The sequence below is a fragment of the Mustela nivalis genome (genome assembly GCF_964662115.1).
Source record: "Mustela nivalis genome assembly, chromosome: 3".
NCBI classification, from domain to species: Eukaryota; Metazoa; Chordata; class Mammalia; order Carnivora; family Mustelidae; genus Mustela; species Mustela nivalis.
The window spans coordinates 90,466,786-90,487,132 of NC_139022.1; positions in this window are offsets into that span (position 1 = coordinate 90,466,786).

Genomic DNA, 20,347 nt, shown 5'->3' on the forward strand with positions numbered 1-20,347 from the left:
TTTTTTCCCCCAAAAAACTAAGTTTGGACTGATTTCATGAGTCTAGTATATTATTGAGTGTTGACAGTAGATACCTGGAGACAGAGATAAGAAGGCACAGATGTGTCCATCAATATCATTAGGCATTAGACGAGGTAAAAATGGACATTATTTAAATAAAGGTAAAATAAAACAAGCACAAATATAAGTATACTCAGTTAAACACTTTTCAGATAGCAAAAATATATAGGTCCTAGTTATATCTTTTTTCTTTTTTTTTTTTTCATTCTCCCACACCCCAGTTACATCCTCTTTTGGAAGCACGGTGTAAGGAAGTTGAAGAGTGAGGAGGCAGGAAAAAACATCTCATCCACCAAAGAGTCACTCTGAGGCCAAATGTCCAACCATCAAAAGAAAATAGAAGTGTCATCAAGAACAAGAACCAAAATTATCTCGATTCAGGTCCAGCAGCAACTCTGGGAGCTCAGAGCATCTGCTCATCCCATCAGAAACAAGAGTCCCTAGCTTCTAGCTGCTTTATCTATTGCATCTCAAAGTTGCACTTTTTAAGACTGTAGGTTTGATCTCGTTCAATGCAGAACACCGTGCATATCCCCAGTCACTCAACAGAATTTCCTGTAAGTTCAGCCAATGTAAGGGGGCCTCTTTTTTAAAGATTTTATTTATTTCACAGAGAGAGATCACAAGTAGGCAGAGAGGCAGGCAGTGGGGGTTGGGGGTGGGGGAGCAGGTTCCCTGCTGAGCAAGAGAACCCAATGTGGGGCTCGATCCCAGGACCCTGAGATCATGACCTGAGCTGAAGGCAGAGGCTTTAACCCACTGAGCCACCCAGGTGCCCTGTAAGGGGGTCTTTCAATCAATGATTTCAACAAATATTCACTCAACACCTACTATGTTCCTGTCATCTGCCCAGGCCCTGGGGACACAACCAGAATACTGAATAGGATAAACAAGATTCCTGCCTTCATAAAAGCTTATGGCAGGCAAGAGGAGGAAGTAAACATGAAAAATGCAGAAGAATAAATAAATGCAATAGTCTGAAAAAGACATGGTGCTCTCAATCAAGCACATTAGAAGGTGCCTAGCCCAGACTCAGTGGGTCATGAAATAGCTCCTGGAGGAAGTGACATCTCTAATGGCCCGATGTGCGTTCATGTGTGTTTTGGGAGAAGGTGATCCTAATGCAGGAACAGCAAAACAGACGAGGCCCAGACACAATAATGTACCCAGTCTTCATGACCAAAAAGTGCAGGAGGCAAGTGTGGTGGGATCAGAGCATGAACTGTGACTGGGAAGTCAAGAGAGCTAAGGCTGCAGCCAAGCACACTCATCAGTAAATGCAAAAGGAGCCATTCAAGGGTCTGAGGCAGAAGAGGGACATGACCACACTTAGATTCAAGGAAGATCACTCTGGCTGGTTGTTGAAAGGAAGAAGAGAGAAGGGTAGGAGTGGAAGCGGGAACACCAGGTAGGAAATCCCAAAGACAGGGGGTGGGAGCAGATCTGAAGAGGGCCAACGTACCCAGGAGGAAAGCACCTAGTTGTGGAAAATCCCTGGGAGGTGTTGGCAGTGACTCTTGGCAACTGACTGATCATCAGACTGAGAGTGAGAAAACCAAACATGACACTGAGGCACCTGGCTACAGGCTCCTGAGTGAATGGCTATGTCATTTATAAAGACTGAACATCAAGAAAGAGGAGCCGGTCGGAGGAGAAAGATGATGACTTTAGGTTTGAACATGATGAACCTAAGATGCCTGTGGGACACCAACACGAAAATGTCCACTAGGCCCCTAATGTGTAGATACCAAGATAGAGAGTTCTCATGAGGAGAACAGTCTAACCCAGAGACAAGATTCTGAGCTATCAACATGTAGAAGGTAATAAGTGCTAGCGGCCTGAATGAGCTCTCCCACAAGGGTCTGCTGCGACCAAATGGCAAAGTCACTCCACATAAGGCAAAGTCACTTTCTACAGCAAGCCCCACCTGGGGTTACTCTTCTGAGAAAGGGCTGTGAGCAGACAGTCCTTCCTGGACTGCCTAACACACGATGGGGAGGGGCTGACTACCCTCTTCCACTTAGAAGAATATGGTTCCGAGCTCCCTGTGGTGGTGTTTTCAGACACTATACCAAAACACCAGAGACTAGGTAGCTTACAAACAAAAGAAACATATGGATTACAGTTCTAGAGGCTGGAAGTCTGAGATTAGGGGGCCAGCATAGCCAGGTAAGGGCCCTCCTCCAGGTCACAGACTTCTATCTTCACAAGGTGGAATGGGCTAGAGATCTCTCTTGAGACTCTTTCATAAAGGCACTAATCCTACTCATGAGGGCTTTACACCAGAAGTTAAGCATCTCCCAAAGGCCCCACCTCCTATTACCATCACCTTTGGGGTGAGGACTTCAGCAAATGGAGGGGGGCACAAATACTCAGGCCACAGACACTCACTGATGGGACTGTCTGGAGCAGAGTGGTATGCATGACAAAACAGGTAAGAAGCCACTGGTCTCTGCTCCTTTTTAAATCAGACAGATGTTTTTGGTGTTGAGCTACAGAAGTTCTTTATCTATTTTGGATATTAACCTGTTTTCAGATATATCAGTTACAAATCATCTCCCATTCAGTAGCTTGTCCTATGGAGGTTCCTGACAAAATTAAAAATAGAAATATCATATGATCCGATAATTCCTCTAGAGGGTACTTACCCAAAGAAAATGAAAACACTAATTTAAAAAGATATATGCAGGGGTGCCTGGGTGGCTCAGAGGGTTGAGCCTCTGCCTTTGGCTCAGGTCATGATCTCAGGGTCCTGGGATCGAGCCCCACATCAGGCTCTCTGCTCCGCAGGGAGCCTGCTTCCTCCTCTCTCTCTCTCTCTGCCTGCCTCTCTACCTACTTGTGATCTCTGTCTGTCAAATAAATAAATAAAATCTTTTTAAAAAATAAATAAATAAAAAGATATGTGTACCCATGTTTATTGCAGCATTATTTATAATAGCCAAGATATGGAACCAACAAAAGTGTCCATCATTAGGTAAATAGATAAGGAAGATGTGTGTGTGTCTCTCTCTCCCTCTCTCTCTCTCTCTCTCTCTCTCACACACACACACACACACACACACTAGAATACTACACAGTCATAAAAAAAAAGGAGGAGGCCATGCTGGCCATGATGGACCTAGACAATATTATGCTAAGTGAAATAAGTCAGACAGAGAGAGACAAGCACCATACCATTACACTCAGATGTGGAATCTAAATAAACAAACAAACAACAATAAGAACAAACCCAAACAAATGAATAAGCCAACGAGAAGCAGAATTAGACGTTAAGTACAGAGAATAAACTATTGGTTGCCAGAGGAGAGTGGGTATAGGGTATAGGTAAAATTTATGAAGAGGATGGGAGCAACAGGCTTCCAGTTACAGAATGAGTAAGTCATGGGAATGAAAGGCACAGCACAGGGAATATAGGTCAGCGATATCGTAACAGTGCTATATCAGGGTAGATGTATACACTTGTGGTAAACAGAGCATGATGTATAAATCTGTCCAATCACTATGTTGTACACCTGAAACTAACGTAACATTGTGTATGAACTATATCCAAAATAAAAAATAAAAGAAGGAAAGAAAAGGAGAAAAGGGAAGGGAAGAAAAAAGAAAGGAAAGGAGAAGGGAAGGGAAAGGAAAGCTACAGGGTAGCTCTGCTTAGAGTGTGGACCATGAAGCCCAGCTGAGTGAAGCAGGGTAGGAAGCTCCAAGGCCGACAGCCCCTTGCTCTCCATGGCCACCGTGGATGTGTGTGAGAGAAGAAACGGAAGAACTATGGGAGAGAACGAAGAGCCCTGGGAGGAAAGAGACTCCAGAGTCGGCAGAAATGACCCCATGCTGCAGCAACCCCAGCACCACCTCCTCTGCCCACCGTGCAATGCACAGGTCATTCAGGACCAGGACAAAGACAAGGACATGGTCCTAGCACACCTGCCTTTCACGAGCAGAGCTAGAGTTTCTGGTAGCAAGGCGTGCCCTGGCTCAGGGTTGATGTGTAATGTGACATATGGACTATTCTTTTGTGTTGTTGAGAAATATTTCTTTAAATCCACACCTCTATGAAAAGTGAAAAGATTTTAGCTTGCAAAGGCCGGGTGTTATCTGTCATTTATAGGAGTTATTTTACTTTACACTCATGACATTCCATTGGACTCACTTGTATTGACTGTCCCCTCTTTTATTAGCAGTTTATGGCCTGAGGCCTAAGGACACTTTCAACTAGAGCATCTTTGATACTATAAAGCAAACTTCCAATGAATTGAGAGAATTTAATTTCTTCAAAATGGTACACATCACAAAGTTGGGATCCTTATTTTTAACAATAGCAAATACAGTGGCTAACAAGATCAATGACACAGAGTTATAATTAACCCCAGAGTATTACATACAGAATTCCAAAACACCTTCTGAAGTCAACCCACAAGAGACAGATTTCAGTGGATAATTGGTAAATATTATTACACACACACACACACACACACACACTCACATTCACTCCCCAAAATGGTACAATTATTCCGGTTATTTTACCAGGGACAAGGAACCAGAAATGGGACAATGGAGAATTCTTAACAACATCTACTTATGCTTTCAACATCCTAATTATAAAATAAGTAATCACAAGATCGAAAGAAAAACTCTGCTCACCAGCTGAAAGTAAGCATTTAGAAATAATCAAAAATCATCTCAAAGAATCCAAATCACAAAGCAAGGCATCTGTATCACAAATCTTTGGCAGGTTCCAGGGTCTACTTATTTGCCCCCCAAAATAGCAGGTATTTGCATAAGGAAAAGAAAAATCAACACTAGCCTCAGGCCCTTTGTCTTTTGAGTATCATTTGACACTTACAACAGCTAGATTCTGAGGATTTCAAAACAGTACGCAAACAATTATGAGCTCTCTAGTATGGGGCTGTCAAAGGCAAAGGGGCTTTGAGAAAAAAAGTGTGTGCAAGGTGACCCAGCAAGCAAACGGCTCTGATAATCTGAGTTTCTATCCTCTTGTCTGAACTTTCTCACTTAGGGAAAATATGTGTCTTATTTCCATATTCTTTTCAGATACACGCCCCCAAGAATTTTAAACGGGAAATGAAAAGGCTCTTGTCTCCTGCTAAAAACCCAAGGACACACGAATAAACCAGAATAATATAGGGACTGTGGCCTCACCAGGGTTGTGCCCAAAGCCCCCACCACAATGCCTGGCACATAATAGATACTGAGTGATATTTTTTAAATTAATTAATCCAATTAAATATCCACAAAAATGGCCATTTCTCCCATAAATAAATATGTAATCAAACTGACATCAGTAACATACTTATCTCAGATGGGAAGTTTTAAGGTTTCCTTCACTAATATGGAAAGCTCTTCCCCCATCTAAAATCACTATGTCAAAATAGAATAGTTTCCTACTTGAGTTCACAATTCTCCATTAACACTACGGAACGTGGGTCATGAACTTTAAGAACTACTGAGATATTATTTTATATCAAAGACTGAAAAGAACTAGGTCACTGAAATGGGTCCAAAAAACCATTTGGTATTTAAAATAAGAATATAAAAATCAGAGATATGATTCCCAAATTTTTTAGATACCAGAAATTACCTTTTTTAATAAATTATTCAAACATCGCCAGAATCTTTTCAGAAAACTGGCAGAATAAAGAGAAAATAAAGGAAAGTGAATGAATATTACATAAACCAAATCAAAAGAACACTTCCACTCCAAGCCAAAGAGACTACAGAATTGCTTTCTGGTTCAACTAAATTTTGATCTTTGATTCTGTTTGCAGGAATTGCTCTTTGTCATTGTGGCCTTTATGTTTTTGTTTATTTGTTTGTTTGGTCCTGGTTCTCAGCTCTAGGAAGCAGAGAGCCCATTAAAATGACTAACGTAGGTCCCCATTGCCCTTTTTCTCCAGACCAACCCAATAGTGGTCTCCACAGTCGCCCACGCAAAAAAGGCCCAAATACTCTGGGATTTCTGGAACAATCTGCTCATCAGTCTCTGTGTAAGGAAAACCAGGAGTCCAGGTTTCCTTAGCAGACATTCCAGTCCTCCACTTTGAGAACTCCAGGGGCACCGTGTTTGGAAACAAAGCACCTACGTTTTGTCATGCAGCAGCCCCCATTCTCTCCATGCAACCATGTGCAAACAATGGCTAACAGCCAAGAGGCAGGGGAACTAGAAAACCTTTTGACCCAAGGGCCCCCAAGCGTATTGTTAACAAATTTATCAAGATGCAGTTGACCTATAATAAACTGCACACCCTACTTTCATGTGAGGTCCCAGGGTGAGAAGAGAGAGCTACTCTCGCACCTCAAAATCAGTTTGGTGGACATCATGCCAGACAGACAGGATAGACAAAGGAAGAGTTTGTGGCCCTGGGACACCTCACTGAGAACAGAAGGTTCATATTGAAACAGATGACCACAGGGAAGGCTCTCTGCCAGAACTATACAACTTCCACACCCCATATCTTCCATGGGGGATGGACTGGGGGCTTTGTTTTTACCTCAAACATAGAGACAGGGTTCTCACGGAAACCACTCAGTGACTTTGACCCCTTGGAACCTGATGACCAATGGACGTGGGCCCTACTCCCCTCAGAACAGTGGCTGCAGCCAAAGCTGTCTGCCTGGGAATTAGCGACAAGAGTGCTATGTTTGTCACTAAAGAGGGGTCAAAGATGCCTATTTCGTGTGGATCAGACATGGAAAGACAGAGAGAGAGAGAGAGAAGGGGAGAGGGAAAGAAAGACTGAGAGAGTGAGAGACGACACAATGTTGTCTTAGATCCTGCTCAAAATGGCAGCCAGAAGAGTGAAGAAGCTGAACAGAAAAGGCTGAAGGTGAATAGTCAGATAGCCCAGGAAGAAAACTCTGAGAAAACCCCAAGCAACCAGTCAGAGCAGCGATATTCTTCCATCTCAAGGGAACTGTGAGAGATCCCCAACAATGACAAAGCAAGTCTCCGAAGAACCCAAAAATTTTGCCAGGAGAGAGAGTCAGCTCTGATCACTTTCTGAGTGCAGAGAGTGTCACTAGCAGATCACAGCATTACACGTCAGGTAATTCATTTCCTGCTCCCTTAGCTTCATTCCAATCCCAGCTCCAAACACCAACCCCAAGGGTAGCCAGAGGGAGGCAGAGGTAGAAACATAACAGTACAGCTAACCATCACACAATCCCCCTTGCAGAATCGCCAAGAGGAAATTTGCCTGTGACACTGGATCAGACATATTAGTCACTGAACTGCATCAGTTTTGAGTGCTCAAGAGGCCAGGAGACTATTTATTCATAAGAGTGAGCAGACAGCCTGTGGAATCTATGTAAAACTTCCCTTCAAGAGGGTAAAAGAAAAAGACTCGCAAAATGCCTCTGCGGAGTCTAGTAGGAAACAACAGTTGATTTTATGAAATTACATTGATGATTTCTCTTTCTCCGTGTCAAGTTTACATCAAGACATTGGTATCTTTTCCTCGGGAAGCACATGCAAAAAACAGATCCCATTTTTCTCCCAGGGGCATCATTGCTTCATTCAGCCACACGTTCCTTCACTTGAAGCTACAGAATGTGTATTATGTGCCTGGTGCTCTCCTAGGTGTGGCTGGGACACAGAATTTAGGCAGTTAAGTCCTTGTCTTAGTGAGGAGCTGCCATCTTGACACTGAAGACCAATGTGAGGGGTCCTGGGTGGTTTCATGCTCTCCCTGCATGGTAAAACTGAGTCAAACAACGTCAGCACAGGCTGTATAGACTGCTACAAACCTGGTCCAAGTTCCACAGAGTACAGAGAAGGAGCTCCTGCCCGCTTTGCAGTCTCTGCCCTCTCCCTGCTGAAACACTGAGCTGCCGCAGATGTGTGGCTACCTGACCTACTGCTTGCACAACAGGACCAGCCACCAAAGGGCAACAAGGCAGCAAGAGGGGCAGCTCCCCGGGCACTCAGGGCAGCAGCTCACCCCTTATACACATCTCCAAATCCCTTCCCTTCAAGACCTCCTTTGTCTCTGCACCAACCCAGCCAGCCCCTCTCCCCAGTTCTTTTTCTCTGCTGGATCCAGCTAGATCACATGCAGCCCCACTTTTGATCACCTGGGATGGCATTTTAAGGTAGTTTTTCCCTTCAATATAAATCTGTCAGTATAAAGTAGGAGGAGCATTTCTAGGCTCGAGAAGTAAGACGCATTCAGCTAAACCCTCTGCTCTGTGTGACGTAAGCTACACTCACTCATCTCCTTACTGTGGTTAGAATACACCTGCCTTCTCTCCCTGCTTATTTTTTCCTGGATCTAAGATCAAGGTGCTGATAACAGTATCCCTAAATCCACTACTTTGCAATTTCTATTTGTCCTAGTTACTCCTGATACCTCCCCTCCCATCTCCCAATATAAGAGTTTTTATTTCTCATCAATACTATCTACTTAAAAGAAGTATTTGAATCTCGGAATATTTATTCCCTTATTTAATATCTAGGGCATACATTTTTCTAATATTATTGCACATATCATTTTCTAGGTAGAGCTGATGCCTAATCAGGCAAACCAAGATAGTAACAGGAATACAAATAACCTTGAAAGTTACTTCTGCCTGATTTAGTGAGCACTGTGCCATCTTTGCTTATATATCTATCTATCTATAGATAGATAGATAGATCTACATACATACAGTTTAACACCATAGAAAAATATGCATGTGGAATTTAACATGTCCTAAACTAATCTCCAGAGCAAAAGAGACAGTATTCACTTAACTCAGGAGATACGCTGACCTAGTAGACTATAGCTTTCCACAACTGAATGCTATGCATTATTCATATACATCCATGGCATCCACAGGGATTATCGTCCATTTATAACAAGTACCAATGACACCTAGAATTCAAGAAATGTCACAATGCTTTATTTGTTAAATAAAATTAAAATCAAATTCAAGTTTCAATGGGCCAGGGTTGACCAGAAGATCAAGATCAATCAGAAGCCAGTAATACCTTGTAAGAAGGGACCAAAATCAAGCAAGCAAACAAACAAACAAAAAAAAAACACTGGAGCTTATGTAGTCCAGAAAATCAGGAAGGGCCCAGGTTTGCATGGTCCATTCAAAAGCTGTCAGTTTCTAGTAACCATGGTTGCCCCTCTGCCCTCCCAACTGAGGCTCTGCCTCCTTGGGGAGAAGAACAGATCCGCTCTGTTGGAATTACCTCCACTCAGCCTCTCCAACTTCCACCCCAATCCTGGGTCAATCTCAGGGAAACTAAATACAGGTCTCTGGAAAATAGACCACGGTTCCCCTTCACACATAAAATCTACTAGCAGTAAATCCTCTTAACTTAACCAGATCATAATGGTGACATGCCACCTCTGAAATACAAAGGCTTCTCTCAGAGTCGTGGAGAACAGAAAAGAAATATCATCTCAAACTACGTTGCTCAGGGTAACACTAGTTATTATGAGAAATAAATGCCCCAATATCCCTAGTTTAACACAGTATATATACATAAAGGAATACACACGCACACACACACACACACACACACACTCACAGTGGGATAATATCCAACCTCAAACAAGAATGGAATTCTTACCATTTGTGACAACACGGATGGACCTCGAGGAAATTATGCTAACTAAAATGAGTCAGAGAAAGACAAATACCATATGATCTTCCCTAAATATGGAATCATAAAAAGCTCCTAAATAGGACACATCGAGACTGAAGGGTGTAGGAATACGAGAATTTGGTGAAAGGGGTCAAAGAAACTTAAAAAGAGAGAGAAAACATTAAAAAATAAATTTAATTTTGTTAACAAATGGTTTACCAAACATTAAAAATCATCGCTGATTATTGGAAGCCTGGAACAACTTGTTCCCACTTATTTATGAAGAGGAAAAACACACACAGAGCATGTGATACCTACTCCTACAGGTGCAAAAATATGAAGGAGCATTTACATATTGGATCTCTAGTATAAGGGGAACAGGGTTTAAATAATAATAAATTATATGAAATACATAATAATAACATTTACTATATATGAAACACAAAAATTTTTAAATATGTACTTCGGTTATAAGTAAAATATGCAAATCACAAAAGTTCATGGGTTTACAGAAGGGCAATTGTAAGATGGTTGTCTAAAATATGTATGTGTATGTACATATACATATACATACACACACATTTATGAAATTTTTTTTCCTGGTGGGCACAGTGCTGTGTTTCACATAGTCATTTAAGGAACCAGACCAACAAAAGAGCAGTTGTTTCCAACTTATGTTTCCAAGGTTGCTCTGAGCATTGACATCCAGCACACAGAACAAGGGAGACACTGTGGGAAAAGCACACTCCCCTTTCCTCTCCAATGGGGCTCAAAAGTGGCACCCATTAATTCTTTTTTTCCAATTTTATTCATTTATTTATTCATTTGAGAAAGAGACACTATGAGCAGGGTGAAGGGTAGAGGAAGAAGCAGAGTCCCCACTGAGCAGGGAGCCCAGAGTGGGCTCTATCTTGGGATCGTGGGACTTCAGGATCATGACCTAAGCTGAAGACAGACGCTTAACTGACTGAGCCACCCAGGTGCCCTCATTAATTCTTATATCACAGCAGCAGAAACAAGTCACAGAGACACTCTTTAAGTTCAAGAGCACTGATAACTTCTATACTATAGAAAGGAATGCATGTATTTGGATTAATAATTAGCCACCCCTGCTACCAAACCAGGTCTACAATTTAATCCACAATTAAGCTTTATCTGCTTGGCCACTCTTCTCATCTGATCATGAGAACCTCCAAAGGCCCAAAACTAAGCAGATGGTAAAGAAGTGGAGAAAATAAACTACATATGATTTTCCTGCATGATACGCAGTGATGGACAAAGGACCAGGTCAGAAATTCATAAAACACTTGAGCTGTGAAGAAGTGTAGGTAGTGACTGGCTGGCTCATCTCACTGTACAACAAAGAATGGAATCCAGTGAGGTTAGTTCAGTCTCCCTAAACCACAAAGCCCATTAATGTCAGGGATAAAAATGAAAACTCAGATCGCTTGGCATTGAGTTGGGTACTCTTCCACTAAAATGCAATTTCACTCATTTTGCTTTTACCAGAAAACATAGACCAAATATTTCCAGGTAGAATTTGAGACTCAGAATTCTCTCTCTCTCTCTCTCTTGTTTTTAAGATTTATTTATTTATTTGAGAGAGAGCATATTCATGCAGACACATGAACAGGAGCAGAGGGACCTGAGCCAAAATCAGGAATCGGATGCTCAACTAAGTCACACAGGCTCCCCCAGAATTACCTCTGTATAGAAAAGATGGGGAGGAAGAGAATTTCACACTCTAACCAAATAATGCCACAAGCACTTGTTGACTTTGGTCCATACCTATATCATCAGGGTATAGTTCACATTCCCAGTGAATGAGTTACCAGCCAGGACTCTGTTTTTCACACTTAATGGGAATAAAACATTAAATGGTCAAATGTGTTCCCACCTTGAACCACATACATTTAATTTTGTCAAGCAACTTCTTTTCTGTTTGGCAGCATCCATACCCAAAACTTATTGTGTCAATTTATTGCCAATAAGAACTGCACTTAAAGTCACTGATGATTCATGAAGAAAAAAAACCTGGTATTTCTATACAGGGATGATTCTGTTTCAGTATTGTGTTTTTCCAGAGTGTCTTTCATTGCATTTAGAGCAGTATACTCGGTCCCCCCAATTTCAGTGGCTCCCATTATTTATCCATCACCTGAAGTCATCACCTTAGTTTCTTTTTTTTTTTTTTTTTTTTTTTAAGACTTTATTTATTTATCAGAGAGAGAGAAGGGGAGAGAGCAAGCACAGGCAGACGGAATGGCAGGCTGAGGCAGAGGGAGAAGCAGGCTCCCCGCTGAGCAAGGAGCCGGATGTGGGACTCGATCCCAGGACGCTGGGATCATGACCTGAGCTGAAGGCAGCTGCTTAACCAACTGAGCCACCCAGGCGTCCCTATCACCTTAGTTTCTGAAGCTAAAATTCGTTGCTATCAAAACAATTACATTGTGTCAAAAGACCAAAAGATAATGACTTTATGGATAGCCCAAGTAGCAGGAACTGATGAAATTCTCAGTCACAGAAATTCTGTCTTCATACTTCCTAGTAAAATGTGTTAGAGAAAGGAGAGATGGGCATGAGAGAAAATAAGATGTCACTTGAATGTGTCTGTGGTTTCTTGAGGAAAACCTTTTTTAAATCTTCACTGGAAACTGTCAGTGTGTTATGAGCTCATGATCCCTCCAGAGTGCTCCAGAAATTGCTGGACTGAGGTACAATTTCACAGAATTTATCTAACTGTCAGAGCCTCTCAACCTGGATCAGTAAAAGGCAACCTGCAGCTCTTCCTGTGTACCTTCCCTTCAGAGAAGGATATGCCAAGACCCAAAACAGGCAGGTAGATTCAAAAAAATGAAAGTAAAATTTAATGTGGAATGAAATTTTCCCCTGATTGTTAATTTCAGCTATGGTCACAAAGAAAATAATAATGACTTTATATGTCCCACATTCTAAAGAGACCCCGCTACCAAGGATACCCCAGCCATATCCTCCTGGCACCCACTGGCCAGATTCGCTCCATTTCTGCCACATCAGTGGTTCTCTAAAGAGCTGAATATTACAATAAGCTGAGTAACTTTTTCAAAATGCTCAGGTCTGAGCCTGACCTATCAAGTCATAGTCTCTAGGGTTGCGTACAGACACTGGTATCCTTTTAAAGGCTACCCAGGTGATTCCAAGGCAGTCAGTAGGGAGAATCAATGGTCTACAAGAACAGAAGATGAAGAATATTTGGAGTTAAACAACACTGGTTTATGGTGAATACTCTGGCTTCCCCTTCTCTTTCTAAACCCAAGCAGGAAACTCTGCCACTTGCTATGCTTCCAAAAGGACCCACTCATGTACCCCCAAAAGAACCAGCACTTGAATGTCAACCACACAGCAGCCATAGACAAGCAGATAAGAACTACAACAGCACCAACGAAAGCAAATGAGTTTGGCTCTTTTCTACGATCTCTCATCTGGTCTATCCCAGGAGGAGCCAAAAGCAGGAAGGAAGAAGGAAGGAAGGAAGGAAAGGGAGGAAAGGGGAGGAAAGAGGAGGAAGGGGAGGAAATGTAGGAAAGGGAGGGAGGAAAAAGAGGGAGGGACAAAGGAGGGACAGAGGGATGCAAAGACTCTGCCTTCTTCAAAATCAATACAAATCCCTCAAGCTACAGGATGGCTGGCTCTGGGTCAACCACACAGCAGCCATAGACAACCAGATAAGAACTACAAGTGAGGAGGTGAGCAACACTAAGCTGGATGTGAGACTGAAGTTTTAACATAGACTGAATAAGATTGGACTTTCCACTACCTGAAAATGACTGAAGACATAGAGTCTGCCCAAGATGTTGTTAAGAGTACCAAAAAAAAAAAAAAAAAAGTCAATTCAAAAGAGTGTGTTTAAAGGAGGTGATAAAAGAAAAATAAATCACTTTCTTTTTGAATTCTACTGAGTCGAGATGTTCAATAACCCACTTGCAACCAATAGAGATACCTCCTACATGGCTATAATTGCATCATAATTTGAGGACATGAGAAAGGAATGAATTACATAGCATCCCATAGTCCCTGTTTCAGTCATTCCATCACAGGTAAGATACCAAATAATTCAAAAGAGAAAAAAGGGTAACTGTCAATAAAGGAGGACAGGGGAAAATAACACTCTTTCATTTTCTATACCTCATCAAAAAGAAGAATGCTTCCATTTACAGGTACATAGGATGGGGCACAGACAGCTAGGGTGGTTCCACTGGGATCATTTTACTCTTCTTTTGAAATACACTAACATTTGGGGATCACCCACTCTCTGGAGACTTACCTACTGAAACTGCTAGAGTGACCAACAACATCATCTCCAGAATAGAAGCCAGACCTTCAATTTGACCTCTGAAACCTGAGGTAACAGGAGCGCTCAAAGTCTATTCAGAATGAACCACTCCATAGCTGTGAATTGCGGGGGCTTCCTATAATCTAAACTTGCTTTACTGCCCCTGTTTAATGACTCTCTTTTTTATTTACCTTCTGATCATCTTTACTTACAGGTAAGAGATGAAGGAAAAGTCACAAAGACCTATAACCAGCTACAAAGTACAGACTACCCTGTACCTCCCAGCTTAAGGTTTGACTCTAAGCAGGTGACTAAGCTGTCCCAAGGAAGGCGATTTTGGCAAGTACATAAATGATGCCTTCATTGATGGCATTTTCACATTTCACATTTCTTTGTGAAACACATCAGACAATGAAAAAAGGGGGAAAAGAAAGATCTCTTTCCACAGTCAAGTCCAAAGCCCACTGCATGTTAACTGAGAGTTATCCCATTGGTTGACATTTGTATTCTTTTCAATCAACCAATTTGGAATACCTTTCATAATCACTAAAAGATAAAATCCCAAAGGGTAGACTTCATTTCTAGAAGATCTGAAATAAAGAGTATATATTTCTTAAGATTGATTCTATTCTATTAGGATAGCACACACTAAATAAACCTATATATTGTGTCCATGGACAGATGGGTGCATGAATGAACTGAAGAATAAATGAACAGAGAACATACATGTTCAAGTCAGGGCAGGCCAAAAGCAATTCTGTTTTGGGGGTGAGCCCTAAAGAAAGTGGAAAAAAAGAGAGAGAGAGAGAGACATTATAGGGGAAAGAGATCTAGAAACAAAATTTACATTCTATTTTTGCCCAGTACTATGCTAGTAATAATGAATAAAGCACAACTAAATGTCATCCCTTCATAATAAATAAATGTCAAAAGTCTCTTTGCTTAATGACCCAAAGTTTAAATATCCCAGATTTGGCCTTGAATGGTGACCCAGGCTTGCTCTTCTCATTTAAAACTGCCAGGCATTTTCCCCCCTCAATCCACAGCTGGCAAATTGCAGAGTTTCAATATTTGAACCAGACTTGAACAACTTTATACATAATAAAATTTCAACTAAGCAAGTTCTCTGAACTCAAAGATTTCTTGCAAATTAGGCATATCCTACGAATCCACTTCTGATAAATTTAATGTTGAGTCCCCTTAGACAATCGAGCTTGTATATATTTGAGGGGTTTGACAATGCCGAATGCTGAATTTGTGATTTTAAAAACATGAGTTCTGGTTATTTTAAGCTATTCCTGTCTCCTTGACGGCACTGCAATGAAAGAACCTCCAAGGGTGTTTTTATTCTCTTATAAGTGTTTCTAGCAGAAAAAAAAAAAATTACTCATTTTATTTGTAGAAATTTTCCATTGCCTAATAAATGTATTCATCCCCCAAAAAGGACCAGGTAATAAGAGTATTCATCAATATACACAGAGTGGAAGCCAACTGCCCAACATAAATCCTCATTAATCAAATATTACTTGGGTTTTCCAATTTCCTGAGAAATCAATATATAATTTAGCTGCTGATGGATGTGCAGCCACAAACCATTAGCAACACAGTTGTGAATCTCTGATCAGGTGAGGGGTCCATCAGTTCCCAGTGAGATGCGCAAATGGGAACAGCCATTCCAACCAAGTGTCTCCAGGTGCTGGGAGCCTATCTGGATGACATAAGCAGTTCCCCTCTAAAGCCAAGATTCTAAAATATGTATTCTGCTAGTCTGAAATACTACATCTGTGCCATTCCTTTGGGATAAATAAAGTGTTTGGAAACAAACAACCAGAATCTCCACCATCGGGGAATATTTTCTCCCACTCCTTAAGAGAGATTTCCCCAGAATGACACACCTACCTCACCCCATCCTCTCACTCATTCCTCCCAGTGGGAGAATTTGCAAGAAGAAACCGGCCTCACCACTCTCTCCTACCTTTGTCTACTTGCATTTCAGCTATAAATCCTCTGAAAGATAGAAACGGACTACCCAGAATCCTGATTATATTTTTTTACATTATTTAAATACACTTTTCATGGAAGATAACATACAGACTGAAGAGTAAACAAATATATAGGTCACTGAGTTGACCCACCAAGATTCCCAAAGAATCCTCTGTGTTCTATCTCCGTCATCCTCGCCAAAGCGACTTTAATACCACAGATGAGTTTTTGCTGACCTTGAAATGTGTATAAATGCAATCTAGATCTGGTTTCTTTTGCATTATGGCTATGAGAGGGTACATGCTGTTGCATGTAGCTTAGATTTGCTTAGCCTCTGCTGGGTGACATTCTACTGTGTGATTATACCACCACTCACCCATCAGATGTTGAGGGAGACGTGAGGTATATGGAATTTGGGGCTACCTCGAATAATGCTTGTGCACGTTTCTGTGACATAAACACTAATTTCCATTGGCTACCTAACATTGCATTTTGACTTCTGATAAAGATGGGTCAAATGGAGTTTGACTGCCAGGGACCTGTTGATTTGTTGAGCTCATACCCACTGAGTAGTACACTGCAGCATCTTTCATTCTGGTTGATTCCTTCCAGAGTGGAAAGAGGAAGCATTAGGGTCCACAGAGAATCTGATCCTAACTGTGCTCAGGCAGAAAAAGAATGATGTGCACAGCCCAGTAGGCTCATTTAGCTAAGATGGGATTTTTGTGAAAGGGAACAGCACCTAGTATGAACAGAAATGAACTACACGATGAGGCCACATGTGTTGGAAGGGACCAGACTTTTTGGAGGGATACTTATAGCATGAAAGTGTTGGTCCCACCTGCTATCTGTCCAGCTAAACAGAGAGCCTGGAAACTAGTGTGAGAGGTCAGAGGCTTGTCACACTCTGTTTTGTGTGGGTTGTGTTGCTTTACTGCCTTCTTGTTCCTACCAGCCAGTGGGGGAAGAAAAAACTGCCTCATAATGTGTGCTCAGGCACACAGAGCTAGTCTTGCAGAGATGCCCACAGCCTGGCCAGGGGCCGCTCCCCACCCCCCACCCTCCGGGCAAGCTACTTTAAAGACAGACCACACAGCAGAAGTCTCTGTGACAGGTCGCAGTGGCACAGTAAGCATTTCTGACAAAGAATGTCTGGGCAGTCACTTACTCTCATGGGCCCCTTTGCAGGCATTCTGACCTACTCACTCCGAGCTGACTCAGCTCCTGCTCTTAGCATCAAACTCACCATTGTACCTGGTCACAAACTCTTCCAAAAATTAGTTTATGAATAACTTCAAGCAAAATTAGTAATTGTAAGTATTTATGAGAATGATTATCAAGGTTTTAAAAAGCACTGCCACCCGTAGATAAGCTAAAAGAATGCAGGAGCACCACCTCCACCAACACACAGCGTCCAGGGCCCTCCCACACAGTAAGAAATTCACCTTGATTTCTGAATCCAGACCAGAAGAGGCCTAAGCTCCAGATTCTTACATTTAACAAGGATTCATTCTAAAGTATTTATTGAGCAGTTAATATGTGCCGAACCATCATGAGATTACCAGCAACGAGAAGAACTTTCTCTGGTTAGAGATATCTCCTCCAAGTACCTTGGTAAAGAATCTCACTTCTCAAGTGTCCCACCGAACACTTAGCCTTCAAAATACTCTGCTGCAAGATGGTTTTGATGCCAAGTAACTTTTGGAATCCCTGCCTATCGCGTCCCTTCTTGTAGATCCATAATGTGTATGATTATATTAAAGACTCTGAGAACTTCTGCAATAAATAGGCATGTTTAATTTCTTTAACCTAACATTTGCCAACCTTATTTGACATTGGAATCCTCTTTCACATAACACAGTATTTGTGGGCCACAATTTGAGAAATGATGTTATGAAGAGCCATTCACTGAAGAGACTACATTAGCTCATCCAGGAAGATTGTATTAGATGGCCTTCACTACAACCAAATTCTCAAAGGAAAGGCCTGGGCTGGCAGCTGCTTTCAAAAACCCACTGGCCAGCCTTTCCCTCATTTGCAAATAAACAAGTCCCTTTATGTTCTGTAAAACTCAGTTTCCTAATCTATAATATGTACAGCACAAATTAATACACCTACTTTGAAGAGCCACTGCATTAGAAATATGTTAAATCCTTAAAGTATAAATATAAAGACAATCACAATGAAAGCTATTCACTCTTACTACTAAATCTACATAAGCTACAGTCTCCTTCATAAGAGCTAATTCTCTAGAATAGGAATCCATCATAATGATGTATGTACTGTTTTTCCCTATGAAAGATGATAATCCTTAGGTCTACTAGCAAGTAAGAGAGCTCTTGGCATGCCCAGGAAGAAGAAGCTTCTTGGAAGGAATTGCTTTCCTTTTAGCAATGTCCTACTCACTTACTAACCAGGCACTGTTCCATAGAACTTAAAACAACCATGGAGATGTGGCTAGCGTCCTCTATGTTGGCCAGTGGAGTTCTAGATTCTTCCCACTGTCCTCAGCTCTTTCCTCTCTTCCTTCCCAAATCTGGGTCCTCCATAGTTCAAGGAGAGCACTGGTTAACCTATACTGTGGCAGGTCAATTGCAAATGTTGTTTCATAATTAGGGTTGATGTGAAGTTTTGATTGGAGAGAATGTTGTCTGTTCCGTTCATATGAAGAGTTCTGGAGAAGTTTCTCATGAAGGCAAACCCTTCCACAGGCATAGTGCCTTATTGTCTTGTTATCATTAACGTCTCTGGATTATATCCTGAAGGCAACTGCTAAATGAAATGTGTTCTGGGTGAGAAGATACGGTAAGACATCACCAGTGAAAAATATCTTTGTCCCACTACATTCATCCACTCCATGGCTGAGAATAGGACCATCAGGAAATGAAATGTAAGCTGGTTAATTTTTTTATAAAAACAAATAATCCTGGGTATGGAGAACTGATCAGACACTGGGAATGCACTGGGAATGGCTGAGCAGCTATGCAGAGGTAGAGGTACTGAGGGCTTAGTCTGAGGGTATTTGGGAAACAAAATACTGACTGAGAAAAGATAGAAGGTTCCGGGGGTAACTGTTCAGTGGTATTGAAACTGTCTGCAAGTGACTCCATACATTTTGGTTTTATCTTCTATTCTAAGTAAGCCATTGAGTTCAGGAATTTCAGGATTCTGTTCTCTCATTCTTTCTTCCCCACCCCTTAGCGGGACACTAACTACTTCCTGCCAAACACACCACTTCACAAGGTCATGAAGTCAGGACATTCCAAGAGGGCTTCCGAGTTTAAATATCCCCTGTGTCAGTTAAGACCATAACTTCAGCAGAAGACAGTGGTTTTAATTTTCTTAAAATTGGGTGCCATTACAACCTAGTTTCAGATTTGAAGGAGAAATTTATTTTTCTCAGGATTTTTTTTTATTTTTTTTTTACATTTTATTTATTTGAGTCAGAGATCACAAGTAAGCAGAGAGGCAGGCAGAGAGAGAGAAGGAAGCAGGCTCCCCGCCGAACAGAGAGCCCGATGCAGCGCTCCATCCCAGGAGCTTGGGATCATGACTTGAGCCAAAGGCAGAGGCTTAACCCACTGAGCCACCCAGGCGCCCCAGGAATATTTTTTAAATACATTGCTCATTTTTATTTATAAAGAATGATTAAGGCTTTGGGGAGAACAGCTTTGGAGTTAAAAGTTTCTGTTATCAAGTCTTATGACAGCTCTATCCCAGCAATGCCAAGATACTCACGTAGCCAGTTCACTTGTCTAGGTATCAGAGCAGTACATCTTGAGCTCAAGACTTTTTAAATAGGCTTAACTTTAGCAGAACTATAAAAGATAGAGAATACGCAGATGATTAGGGAAAATGAGATGTCATCCCACATTAGAGCAAAATCTCACACTCAGCTTTTTAAAAAACGAATCATTTGAAACTCACTTTCCTTAAGCAAGAGTTAAAACCAAGAAACTTACATCACTGAAGTCAAAGCAGGAAGAAACAGCAAGAAAATAGCACATACAGAATTCAGGCAAGGAGTTCCAAGTAGCATTCTGACAGGCGGAATATAGATTAACCAGGGAAGCCCATGAGAGCTCCTTTTCAGGAGAATTTTTAAAACAGGATAAAACCACCTAGCACATCTCCTCAGAGGTCAAGGGAAAACCAGACCAGCAGAGCTTCCTCAGGTCTCTTCCGCGGGTATGGACAATGGTTAGTTAGAAAGAGAGCATTTCCATGGCGGAGGCAGTGTTAAGTACTAGCTGCATATCAAGCCTTCCAGAGCCCAGCTCAGTGTTTGGTTCCTGTTCCTTTTCACTGTGGAGATTTATTATAGGCAGGTTCCCAAGACACAGAAGCTCAGTGTTCCTCCTGCCCGCCCCCCTCAAACCAAACTGTGTTTGGTT